Source organism: Scyliorhinus torazame, chromosome 14 (assembly GCF_047496885.1).
Source record: "Scyliorhinus torazame isolate Kashiwa2021f chromosome 14, sScyTor2.1, whole genome shotgun sequence".
Lineage (NCBI taxonomy): Eukaryota > Metazoa > Chordata > Chondrichthyes > Carcharhiniformes > Scyliorhinidae > Scyliorhinus > Scyliorhinus torazame.
The window spans coordinates 196,309,752-196,323,417 of NC_092720.1; positions in this window are offsets into that span (position 1 = coordinate 196,309,752).

Genomic DNA, 13,666 nt, shown 5'->3' on the forward strand with positions numbered 1-13,666 from the left:
TCTTGATGTTAGGAATGATAGTAATGATAATCTCTGTGTTGCAGAGAGCAGATAGAGTACATTTTGATTCCAATGAATATTATGGCTGGTTGAAGAATAAAATTCAAAAGTGAATTGGCAATTAACTTGGGACAATAAAAATATCGAGGCAAATAACCAATGATCAGAGAGTGGGCCCAACCGAATCGCACTTCAAAGTTCAAATTCATCCAGGATAGGCTGATGGCCTCATTATGTGTAACATCATTCTTCAGTGAAGAACATCACTTCCATGGATTGAATTGACTTAGTGGCCGGTCTTTTTTTCCTGGAACACTCGACAATTCTTTGGTATCTCATTGCTTATTACCAAGAGAAAAGACTCATTAATTGATACAGTTCATTCAACTTAAGGTGTTACTTCAATGTCAGCCATTATCAATAATCAAAACAATTACACGTTGTTTTCTATGTTTTATAAGTCAAAACTTTGAACAATGAAATACAGAAAGTATTTTCAAGTGTGCTATTTAAATAGGGCTGAGTAAAATAGCAATAACGGAGAAAGCAGCTTTTTGCATGTTGATCACATTAATGGGAAAATGTTAGCAACTCCAAATGTCTATCCAGGCCATATAACTTGCTGAATTATAAAGGTATCGCCCGGGATTCTCTCATGGGGCTATGTCCCCACGCCCACCAGAAAACGGGCGCGAATCACTGCGGACTTTAAAGTCCGGGGTGATTCTCCGTTTTTAGAGGGGCTTGCAGGGTCCCATCGTGCGCTGCACAGCTCCTGCTGCTGCTACGGGGTCCTGCACTTCCGGCCACGAGTCCGTGCACGCGTGCGGCGGCCGCCTGCAGCGCCAGCCCCGCAAAACATGACGGACCCATACAGCAGGCCGGCACGGAAGAAGGTAGCCCCTCCCCCCCCAACCCCAGATCACGCGCATCCGCCGGTCGTGGGCCCCCGATCGTGGACCGCCCCCACCCCCACCAGGACGGCCACCGCAGCCTCGACTCCGAGCTCCTGCCGGATGGAACCATACGAGAACCACACCGGCAGGAACTCGGCCGGCCGACTGCGGAGACTGGCCGCTGGGGCCTCTTTCATATCTAATATAATCAAGACTCCACACCAATCTTAAGTGCTGTCTAATGAAAGTTAAATGCAAGTTTAACGTCAGTTCTGCACATTTTACTTCTATCACTCTAGAAGTGACTGACGTGCACGGGATTTTTCTTTGTTAAATGGAATTGGTAATTTGTGACAGAACTTTTAGTGATTAATGTATTTGTGATCCAGATGATTCTTTACCTCACAAATTTGCATCTTTTTCCCAGCAACTTGTACTACCTCATATCTCTGCACCGTCAGTAACATCGAATTGTTGATCTACAGAGAGGTATATTATTTTTTCTGCATCTCAGGGCGCTGCTTCTTCATCCACTCAAAGTGGTTCCATATGTGATTTACCAAGATGCTGGATAGTCTGTCAGTGGAATAACTCATGCCCTCAAACCCCTGACTCATCACAGACCACATACATCGCAAGCAATCCTTCATTGTCTCCCCATAGCTCGTCAATATTTCTAGGACCCCAACAATTGGGATCTCATCTGCTCAAGAAAATAAAATTCTGGTTTGTCACAGCCAAACCCAGCACCGATGCTCGGGAGAGCATGGCTGTGTCCACATTTCCTGAGATGAACTAGCCACAGATGTATCTTATTAATGCTCGTCCTCTCGGTCACGTGTGATGTGCTGCTCATCTGTTGCTCCCCATTCTAACGTTGACTGAGGCTGGACAGAGATGAATCTGCACTGGCGGATGGTGCAGAATAGTGCTGTCTGTGGAACATCTCTCACTCCCAGAGGATGACAGTGACCAGTGAAGTGAGACACCTTTCCTCCTGTCCGTAACTGCCTCTGCGAGGAAAACAAGAATGAGTTGGTGAAAATGCATGCTGCTCAGTTGGCACCTCTGTGAAAGCCAATTGATGACAGTAATTGTACAGCTACACTGCTGTTTACACAGGGGTGCCCTCCACGCCCTTCACTGAATCTGGAGCCAGTAGACAACCTGTTCATCATGGTTTACCATTTCCCATCTTTGTAATTCCTCACACTGCTTCCTCTACCTGGGTTAAGTGTGGACATTTGCATACCACTGACCAACTGAGATGTCTTCCTAACGTTTCAAGCTCCCTTTTCCAACAGAATGAGGAAAGAAAGGAAATATGAGTCAGCTGTCCTACCTTATCAATTCCAGAATGAAACTCTCACGAGATACTACACTCCTCAGTTATGCATCCAGCTCAACTGCATCCCATTGGTAAGGGTTGCTCCCGCCTCAATAATGCAGCTGGCAACTTGATATGGCACAGCTAACCAGAAGCTTAGTCACTCAGTGCCCAGCTACTGCGTATGAAGAGAGTTAAACCTTATAGCCAGGTGTTGCTCGCCATTCTCCTATCCAGACTATATCAGGCCATTCAATCTGTCTCTTCACTGGACCCACATCCACCCGTTTATTTGCCTCCATCACCTACACTATCTGGGCCCTTTTTGTGTCTCTGGGCAACTTCCGCTTGACCCTGGGAACAAAGGATGACTTGTCTATTGCACACATGAAAGCATCGAGGGAGGATTCGAGAATATTGTGTGACCTTTAGATGCCTTCCCATTGAGATCCCACCTGCATCACTAACAAGGGTCACTGACATACCAGTCATTGCTGCCATTCACTTTATCAATGGAGTCTCAGTAATTATCTCCTGGCCCAAACAGCTAATCGGGTTCTGACAATTAGGCCATTTACAGATGAAAATTGTTTCGCTTGAGTCTATCCCCAGTCTGGAGCGGAAATTGAACCTACGAACATTGAGCTCCGATCAAAAGGGCTGACTGCTCAATCCCAGTTGACAACATACGTGAAAGCTATGCAGAAAGTGATATTGCCCCCATAAACTAGTCAACTAGATCAAAAAAGCTCCCTCTCACCCGGCCCAGTACTTTTTCCTGAAGTCTGACATCAGAATGAAATGAAAATTGCTTATGTCACAAGTAGGCTTCAAATGAAGTTACTGTGAAAAGCCCCTAGTCGCCACATTCCGGCGCCTGTTCGGGGACGCTGGTACGGGAATTGACCCATGCTGCTGGCCGACTTGGTCTGCTTTAAAAGCCAACGATTTAGCCCAGTGTGCTAGACCAGCCTCTGGAAGGGTCATTTTACTGGAAACGTTTCCCCGTATCTCCATTATGCTGGATACTGTCTTTCCACAGATACTGCCAGACCTGCCAGGTCTTTCCAGCAGTTTAAGTCTTTATTTCAGATTTCCAGCATCCACATTATTCTGCTTTAATCAAAACGTCACCATTTTTCCTTCAAACAATTGCCAACACAACCATGCAGACACCTTGGTAAATCATTTTCTTCCTCTCTGTGCCAACCCCGGCTGGATGAGAATGATAGCCACTGGCCTCCACGCGCACAGCAACCCCAGGCACATCACACAGAGGCCGCACAAAAACCCCTCATCACAACTGGAACAGAATGCCAGAGGAACATCTCACACAGGTACCCACAAACAGTTAGACATACACTTATCCATTGATGCTCACGCTGCAGAGACCTATCCCTCCAGTCCAGCCGCAGGGGATGGGGGAACGATGGGTAAATTCTCCAGTTTAACGGCCGCCCTTTTCATGTATTTCCTTTGCCGAACGTAAGATGGTATGTAAATATAAATTGTGGTTGGAAAGTAACTGTACCAGTTAAATACGGAGTTAAAAAGTCTGATGTGGTCTGATGCATAATGCTGTGTGGAAATAAAAGGTACTCAAAGCAGGACTACAGTCCAGACTGACATTGTTATAAATACCTGCGGTTAGAAGTGCAAGCTGATTGGCAGGCAAAAACAACTTTGACAACCTTTTGTTCACCAGGCTAAGGCGAATCCAGTTCTGTTGAATTCAATGCCATTAGCCTTGTTCAGCATGATTGCCCAGGGCAAGGTTGTATCCTGCCAAAAGCACTTTAAGACTTCCTCAGGAAACTAAGGAAATTTGAAATGTCTATATTAACCCTTACCAACTTTTACAGATACACCATAGAAAGCATCCTATCTGGCTGCATCACAGCCTGGTATGGCAACTGCTCAGCCCAGGACCGCAAGAAACTTCAGAGAGTCGTGAACACCGCCCAGTCCATCACATGAACCTGCCTCCCATCCATTGAGTCCATCTGCATCTCCCACTGCCTGGGGAAAGAGGGCAGCATAATCAAAGACCCCTCCTACCCGGCTTACTCTTCCAACTTCTTCCATCGGGCAGGAGATACGAAAGACTGAGAACACGCACGAACAGACTCAAAAACAGCTTCTTCCCCGCTGTTACCAGACTCTAAATGACCCTCCCATAGACTGACCTCATTAACATTACACCCTGTATGCTTCATCCGTTGCCGGTGTTTATGTAGTTACATTATATACCTTGTGTTGCCCTATTATGTATTTTCTTTTATTCCCGTTTCTTCCCATGTGCTTAATGATCTGTTGAGCTTCTCGCAAAAAAATACTTTTCATTGTACCTTGGTACAAGTGACAGTAAACAAATCCAATTCCCCAGCGGCTATACCTCCACGTTGCCACGCTAAGCACCCTGACTGAACTCCTGCTGACTCCAGAAGAAGAGCTATGTCAGGGTGTCTATTGCCCTTAGAAGCTTTTGGACGATTGGCGACGTGGGATTGAAATGGACTGCTCTGTTCGGTTTTACTGTAATTTTCACATTGCCTTCAGATCATAAACCAATAGGGGGGGGGGGGGACTACAATTTAGACGTGAAAGTAGCATCTATGCTAATCACACTCAGTTCTCTTTGTGACACAGTTGGACAGAAAAAGCAGCTGAACAAACCACGTACTATCTGAAAGAGTATGAGTGACTGAAGCAAGAAAGCAAGGGGAGAAACGGGAAATAAGAAGCAGATGATGCTCGTGTGTGTGGCGGGGGGTGAGGGGGATGGGGGCGGGGGACTCTGCAACACTGGTACAGAATTCTGCAGAAGAGTCATATGATCCCGAAACTGTTGAGTTTTTCCAGCATTTTCTGCTATTTCAGATTTCCAGCACCCACAGTATCTTTCAGAAAGGAGAATATGGAACATGAGGACGGTTATTAGAGAGAGAACACAACAGAGTAACTTTAGGCTAAAAATTGTTAAAAAAAAGAATTGTGAACTCCAGTTGAATAGTAGCTTTCAAAATGGAATTCTATATATCAACTAGAAAATATGAATATGCAGTAATGGCGAGGAAGTGGAACTAAATGGAGAGTTCTCCAAAGACCTGACACAGCTACAATAGGCCCAATCGCCTCATTTAAACAACGGCGCTTTGGACATCTTTGAGATGAAATCACCAGAATGTATAATATGGTATCAGTATATATATTCCATAGGTAAGCAGGAGGGAATAATGAAGGGCAGCATTCCTTAACTAGCCTAATTTTCCTTCAGAAGGTGGTATAGTGCTCCATTCTTGTATCACCGCAGTCCATTTGGCATAGTTAGATCCTCAGCCCTGTGACGGAAGGAGTTGCAGGATTCTGACCCAGTGACAGTTGAAGACCAATTATACATTCAAAGTCAGAATAGTAAATGAGTTGCAGAGGAGCTTGTTGGTGGTGGTTTTCCACATCATCTGCTGCCCTTATTCGAGATACTAGTGGATGTCCAATATGATTCTTCCAAACTGAACCATAGGCCAATCGTAATGGACTCAAATACTTAACTTTTCACTGTCCACAGATACTGCCCGACTCCTGGGCTTTTCAGGAACTTTGGTATTTTTGTTTAACGTTTTTTACATTATGCATTATTAAATCAATGTACTCTTTTCTCACTCTTAAAGAAATAAATTCTGAATTGACCCATTAACCACTAATCATCAAATACAGCCTCAATTATTTCTCTTTCTAAAATTTTCTATCAGAAAAGGACTTTGTGTTTTTGAACCACATGAGCCTGCCAGAGATTGTTACACAGTACCTTTTTTGGTGGGCTGTAAGCTTGAAGATTTGCTTCTGCCTCACTGTAGTAGAAGCAAGGTTGACATTCGGCCCATTAGAGACTCGTGCAAATATGAAACATTTGGAATGGATCATGAGCTCCACCCACTGATCAATGGAGCAATGCCATTCTCAACTGTTCCTCTACATCTCTGATGGAGAAATATTACATGGTCCTGCACAAACTGAAAAGTGCAGCAGGTTGGGGAGGAAGAGACCGGATTTAGGGGTAAAGGAAATTTACTCTTATTGGCTAGGTTTGATCATGATGTTGCTCACATATTCGTTCAGGGACCTCGGTGTCGCCAAGTTAATGAGAAACAACATTTGCATAGATGGGAGCAGGATGATACAAAGATTATGTCAGCTTGCAATAGGGCAGATTGAAGTAAATGTGGGACTCGATAGACCGAATGGCCTCTGTCTGAAATATGATGTTGTAATTCTGGAAACTGGGAAGGCATCCGCTTTAGATCCAAAAAGGGTAAATCAGAATTTTTCCCAACATTTAAGAAACTAGAAAGTGCAAAGGAACAAAAGTATACAAATAGTTCAACCTTTTGTTTTTTTCCAGAGTATCCAATTCTTTTTCCAATTAAGGGGCAATTTAGGGTGGCCAATCCACCTACCCTGCACATCGTTTTGGGTTGTGGGGGTGAGACCTACGCAAACACGGGGAGAATGTGCAACCTCCACACGGACAGTGACCCAGGACCGGGATTGAGCCTCAGCACCCTGACGACGCAGTGCTAACCACTGTACCACCGTGCCGCCTGAAAATAGTTCAGTCTAAAGCACACGTACACATCCAGCGTCAGAAAGACTAAGCAGATAAAGCAAAATGAATGTCAAGAGGTGAAAGTTATGTTTTATAAAGCCTTAGTCAGACTCCAACAGGACTGTTGTGTTCAGCTTTTGGCCGGGGTTTATATTGGCTTGGGAAGGGGTCCATGCAGATTCAATAGAGATATCTGTCGTTAATGTGTTAAATTATGGAAACATGTTGTATAAACGTAGAAATTATTCCCACGAATATACAAAGTGAAGGTTAATTAATTGTTCTTGTTAAATTATACAGGCAATTGATAGGAGAGAGAGAGAGAAAAGTTATTTCCCGGGTTGAGAAAATCCAGAACAAGTCGGCACAATTTTAAAATTATAAATGGGGCAGTTAGCAGTGAAATCGGGAAGTTGTTTTTTCACCATCAGTGTGAATGCTGGCATGAACCATCACCGCATTTATACTATCACTGCAATATCAGTGTGAAGTCAAAGCACTATGTCTACTCTATTTATACTGTAAGCATACTGGTGTTGTAAGACTTCTTACTGTGCTCACCCCAGTCCAACGCCAGCATTTCCACATCATGGAACCCATACAGAAAGGGGAAAACAATACTTGCGACTTTCAAGGTTCCCTGCAAGTTTAACAAGCTTTCATTAGATTATCTGCTTTAATAACGGTGGGTATCACACCGAGAATAACTTGCTTGATTTTTCTTTAGTGCCACGGGACATTCCACCTCAAAGGGAAGATGAAGTCACAGTTTGACATGCCGTCGCTTATGGACATTCAGTGTTCCCGCAGTACTACATTAGTGTTTCAATAGTGCAGAAGGAGGCCATTTGGCCCACCGACACTTTGAAAGAGCAACCCCACCTAAGGACAATTTAGCATGGCCAATCCACCTAACCTACATATGGGAGGAAACCGGAGCACCCGGAGGAAACAACGGGAAGAAATTGCAAACTCCACACAGACAGGCACCCGAGGTCGGATTCGAACCCGGGTCTCTGGCGTTGTGAGGTAGCAGTGCTTAACCATTGTGCCACCACCACCGTCTTCACCCTACGATAGTTTCGTTATGTACAAGTAAGTTACTTGGATTAAATGCTCCAGAAAATACTTAGCGCGCCACGTTTTCAAATCCATAACTGGTTTCCACTTCAGCTACAAGAATAGTTCGGCACCTTTACTACAAAGCCCTGTGTAAAACTGTGAAAAGCAGTTTGTAGGGCTCTATGGGTACACAGCACATAATTGACCCCACATTATTAGCGCCGTTCCAAGAAGTTAGCGCTGTTGACAGCGTGGCCATACAGCATCATGCTGATACAACCCTTAATATTAAGGCAGATTTCAGAACTGTTGAGATCGTCCCTTTCACTGTCCATCTGGCTGTGCGACACAAAACGGGAAACTGTTTAATTTGGCGCTTTCTGTCCGATTTGCTGCAAATTGTCAGTTTCCACATTTCAGAAAACTATTACACAAAGTTACATTCATTGAATCGCTACAGTGCAGAATGGGGTCGTCCGGCCCAGCGAGTCTGCACCTATCTCCTCTGCCCGATCCCCGTCACCTAACCAGCGCATCCCTGGACACAAATCGACGTAACCGGCACATCTTTGAAGTGTGGGAGTTAAATCGGAGCACCCGGAGGAATCCCACGCCACTCAACGCCGGAATTGAACCCAGGCCGCTGGCGCTGTGAGGCAAGTTTGTCCCACATGCTGCCAAATGGAAAATTCTGTCGGAACGAGTCCATCAAGAGAGCTGGCTACGAAATACGTTCATTTGCTCATTTATGAGCAGCGATAATCTGTTGGACATTTTTTGCAGAAAGGAGGTTCTATCGCAGTATCGTCATTTGACTAGTCCAGGGGTCCGTTAATGCTCTGGGGTCCCGGGTTCGAATTTCCATTCCATAAAAATCTGGAATTGAAATTCGACTGAAACGATTATCACCAAAACCCATCGGGTTCACTAATGCCTTCAGGGGGAGCGGGGGTGGGAGGGGGAGCGGGGGGAAGGGGGTGGGGGGGGCGACGACGACCCTCCTTATTTGTCGAGCCTCTGAACTGCAAGCTCCCTCAGTTCAAGGGCAATAAACGCGAGCCAGGCCAATGACGTCGACATGCCATGAGTGAATTTTTGAAAACTTTTGTCGCTGTTGTTTTGTTTCCCAGAATAGGAAATGTTTTATTGCCACATTTCTAATTGATAAATATAGAATCATTTCTGATGTTATATTTAGGACAGTTCTGGGACAGATTTAACGCCATTCCTTTTTCTCCATGGACCCCTGGATTTTCGGCCCGTACTCACAGACTGATAGCTGTAAACAATTCCAGGCATATATATCAAGACACCCATTCATTGGACGCAGTCACGTCCATTCAAAATAGTTTGCGCCAGCTCTCACGTCGTTTGAACGCTCATAATAATGCGAGCCAACCGGGGAGACTCACACATACATACAGCCGCTCTGGTCACTGCCTAATATCAAACTGATAATAGGACAGATGCTCAATCACACATCGATACTACACACACACAAAGCAGCAACACACACACATACAGCACATGCGCACACAGAACAGGCACACAACGCACTACCCACACACACAACACACAACCCACACACACAACACACAACTCTGCAAGTCTGGTACAGAATTCTGCAGAAGAGTCATATGTTCCCGAAACGTTAACAGATCTGCCAGACCTGTTGAGTTTTTCCAGCATTTTCTGCTATTTCAGATTTCCAGCACCCACAGTATTTTGAGAAAGAAGAATGTAGAACATAAGGACCGTTATTGGATCGCGAACACAACAGGGTAACTTTAGGCTAAAACTGGCGAAGAAAATGAATTGTGAACTCCAGTTGAATAGTAGCTTTCAAAAGGGAATTCTCTATATCAACTTGAAAATATGAATCTGCAGTAATGGCGAGGAAGTGGAACTAAATGGAGAGTTCTCCAAAGACCTGACACAGCTACAATAGGCCCAATCGCCTCATTTAAACAACAGCGCTTTGGACATCTTTGAGATGAAATCACCAGAATGTATAATATCGTATCAGTATATATTCAATTGGAGATCAGGAGGGAATAATGAAGGGCAGCATTTCTTACCTGGCCTAAATTTCCTTCATGAGGTGGTATAGTGCTCCAGTCGTGTATCACTGCAGTCCATTTAGTGTAGTTCGATCCTCAGCCCTGTGAGGGAAGGAGTTGCAGGATTCTGACCCAGTGACATTTGAAGACCAATGATACGTTCAAAGTCAGAATGGTAAATGAGTTGCAGAGGAGCTTGTTGGTGGTGATTTTCCACATCATCTGCTGCTCTTATTAGTGATACTAGTGGATGTCCAATATGATTCTTCCAAACTGAACCATAGGCCAATCGTAATGGACTCAAATACTTAACATTTCACTGTCCACAGATACTGCCCGACTCCTGGGCTTTTCAGGAACTTGGTATTATTGATTAACGTTTTTTACATTATGCATTAGTAAATCAATGTACTCTTTTCTCACTCTTAAAGAAATAAATTCTGAATTGACCCATTAATCACTAATCATCAAATACAGCCTCAATGATTTCTCTTTTTAAAATTTTCTATCAGAAAAGGACTTTGTGTTTTTGAACCACATGAGCCTGCCAGAGATTGTTACACAGTACCTTTTTTGGTGGGCTGTAAGCTTGAAGATTTGCTTCTGCCTCACTGTAGTAGAAGCAAGGTTGACATCAGGCCCATTAGAGGCTCGTGCAAATATGAAACATTTGGAATGGATCATGAGCTCCACCCACTGATCAATGGAGCAATGCCATTCTCAACTGTTCCTCCACATTTCTGACAGAGAAATATTACATGGTCCTGCACAGATGTGTCAGCAGATGGTAGGAGCTCAAGTGGGACTTGAACTCAGAACTATTGGCAAATTTGTTGTCGATAATGAAAACAAAGCACGTGAAAGGCAAGACCGTTACTACACAAAATATACAAAATGAGTAATCCAGAATAATTTACTGAATATGTGATGCATTGTAGGAGGTTCAGAGTAAACATTTCCAGGATAGTATCAAACCACATTGCAGCTTGTGGTTCGACTGTTAGATTCATATTTGTGAAGTAAACTTGACATTCATTTATCATACGTGAAGACTTACGAAGCGAGGCACACAGGCCTGGCTGATTCTCTGCCACCATCGCCCGAAGAGTGCCGCAAATTATGGATTACCAACTATCGAGTCAACTGGGTTCAGGTAAATCAAATAAGGTAGATGTGGAGCCAGAACATTTGTCTTCAAGTCACTTTAGTTCAGATCTGACCCACTGTTGCCAATGGGTGAACGAGAGGCCCACAGCTACAAACTGTTACAAAGCCAGGACATGTTTTAAAGCTAAAAAATTAAATACTACAGATGCCCCATTACAGCAATAAATGCAAAAATTGGAATGTGCAGCAGGTATTGTTGGAAACAATGCACAAATAAGCAATTCAAACCTGAAAAGTGGGCATCAGTTTGGAAAATGAAGTGTATGTTTTGATGATAACTGAATAAAAGAAAGGTATGTAGCTTCAGCTGAGTACAGAATAATGTTACTTGTGAATAGTGGTGGAAAAGAATGGGAGGACCATTTAGAATAGTTAAGATTCAGCTGACACCCAGAGTGTTAGTAACTGAAAGCGTGGAGAAGACGAATGAAATCAAGGGGTAAACAAACTGAAAAGTGCAGCAGGTTGGGGAGGAAGAGACCGGATTTAGGGGTAAAGGGAATTTACTCTTATTGGCTAGGTTTGATCATGATGTTGCTCACATATTCGTACTGGGACCTCGGTATCGCCAAGTTAATGAGAAACAACATTTGCATAGATGGGAGCAGGATGATACAAAGATTATGTCAGCTTGCAAACGGGCTGATTGAAATAAATGTGGGACTCGATAGACCGAATGGCCTCTGTCTGAAATATGATGTTGTAATACTGGAAACTGGGAAGGCATCCGCTTTAGATCCAAAAAGGGTTAATCAGAATTTTTTCCAACCATAACTGGTTTCCACTTCAGCTGAATCGAAACCCATTTCTTCCACACCAATCTTTGAGCCATGCTTTCAACTCCTTAATTTTATTTACCCTCCACCAATTTGCTCGTGGCTCAGGTAATAATCCAGCGATGATTACTTTTCAAGTTTTGCATTTGAATTTAGCTCTTAGCTGCTCATACTCTCAAAGCAGAACCTTTTCCCTAGTCCTACCCATGCCATTGGTGTAATGCCCAGAAAGCCTTTCCTCTGCCTATATACTCTGTGCTGGGGGTACCACCTCCTGTGAGCTGGAGTTTGGTGTTCAGTCCCTCTGCCCTTTGGAGATAGTTGCCGCAAGTGCTGCTCCTGGTGCTCTTGTTGGTGTTGCCGGTGCTGCTTTTCTTGTTCCTCATTAGGGCAGCACGGTAGCACAGTGGCTAGCACAGTTGCTTCACCGCTCAAGGGTCCCAGGTTCAATTCCCGGCTTGGGTCACTGTCTGTGCGGAGTCTGCACGCTTTCCCCGTGACTGCGTGGGTTTCCTCCGGGTGCTCCGGTATCCTCTCAGAGTCCAAAGATGTGCAGGTTAGATGGATTGGCTTTGCTAAATTGTCCTTAGTGTCCAAAAAGCTTGGGTTAGATGGGGTTATGGGGATAGGTGGAGGTGTGTGGGGTAGGGTGGGGGTATGGGGATAGGGTGGAGGTGCGGGCTTAGGTAGGGTGCTCTTTCCAAGGGCCGGTGCAGACTCGATGGGCCGAATGGCTTCCTTCTGTACTGAAAATTCTATGAAGTCCAAGGTTGAGCTGTATAGGTGACTTCCCAATGCTGTGATTAAGGCTGACAGCTGGAAAGTGTAGCTCAAAGTCAAAAAATCTCAGGTAGAAATTACCTCAAAGTCTTGAAAATTGCTTCCAAATTATTGAAAACCCCATTGCCAGAAAATGTTCTGCGCGCGAAAGCCTTTCAATTAGGCAAAGAAGTATTTCTGTATTTAAGGGAACTCCAGCCTATCATTGCTCAGGGCTGTCAATCACCATTGTCCCCTTGCTTGACTTAGCTTGGGGAGTTCCAGGAAGCGCAGGAAACCTGTGCTCTGGAATTTAAAGCCAGAAACCATGGTTAAAGGTGCAGCCAATTGACTTTTGCCACATGTTAATTGCCGGCACATCTGTCCCACAGGAGTTTCTGCATGCTCCCTGAACGCACTCCAGTTAGCTGCAGAGGTCAGTAGCTTTGCAATACATTGGCATTTTAAAAAAAAGGTTTTAACGTCCCGCATGCACCAACCCCCCCCCCCCCGCCCTTCCCCCCGCTCCCCCTCCCACCCCCGCTCCCCCTGAAGGCATTAGTGAACCCGACGGGTTTTGGTGATAATCGTTTCATTCGAATTTCAATTCCAGATTTTTATGGAATGGAAATTCGAACCCGGGACCCCAGAGCATTAACGGGCCCCTGGACTAGTCAAATGACGATACTGCGATAGAACCTCCTTTCTGCAAAAAAATGTCCAACAGATTATCGCTGCTCATAAATTAGCAAATGAACGTATTTCGTAGCCAGCTCTCTTGATGGACTAGTTCCGACAGAATTTTCCATTTGGCAGCATGTGGGACAAACTTGCCTCACAGCGCCAGCGGCCTGGGTTCAATTCCGGCCTTGAGTGGCGTGGGATTCCTCCGGGTGCTCCGGTTTAACTCCCACACTTCGATCCAAGAAGGGTAAATCAGACCTTTTTTTCCAACATTTAAGAAACTAGAAAGTGCAAAGGAGCAAAAGTATACAAATAGTGCAACCTTTTGT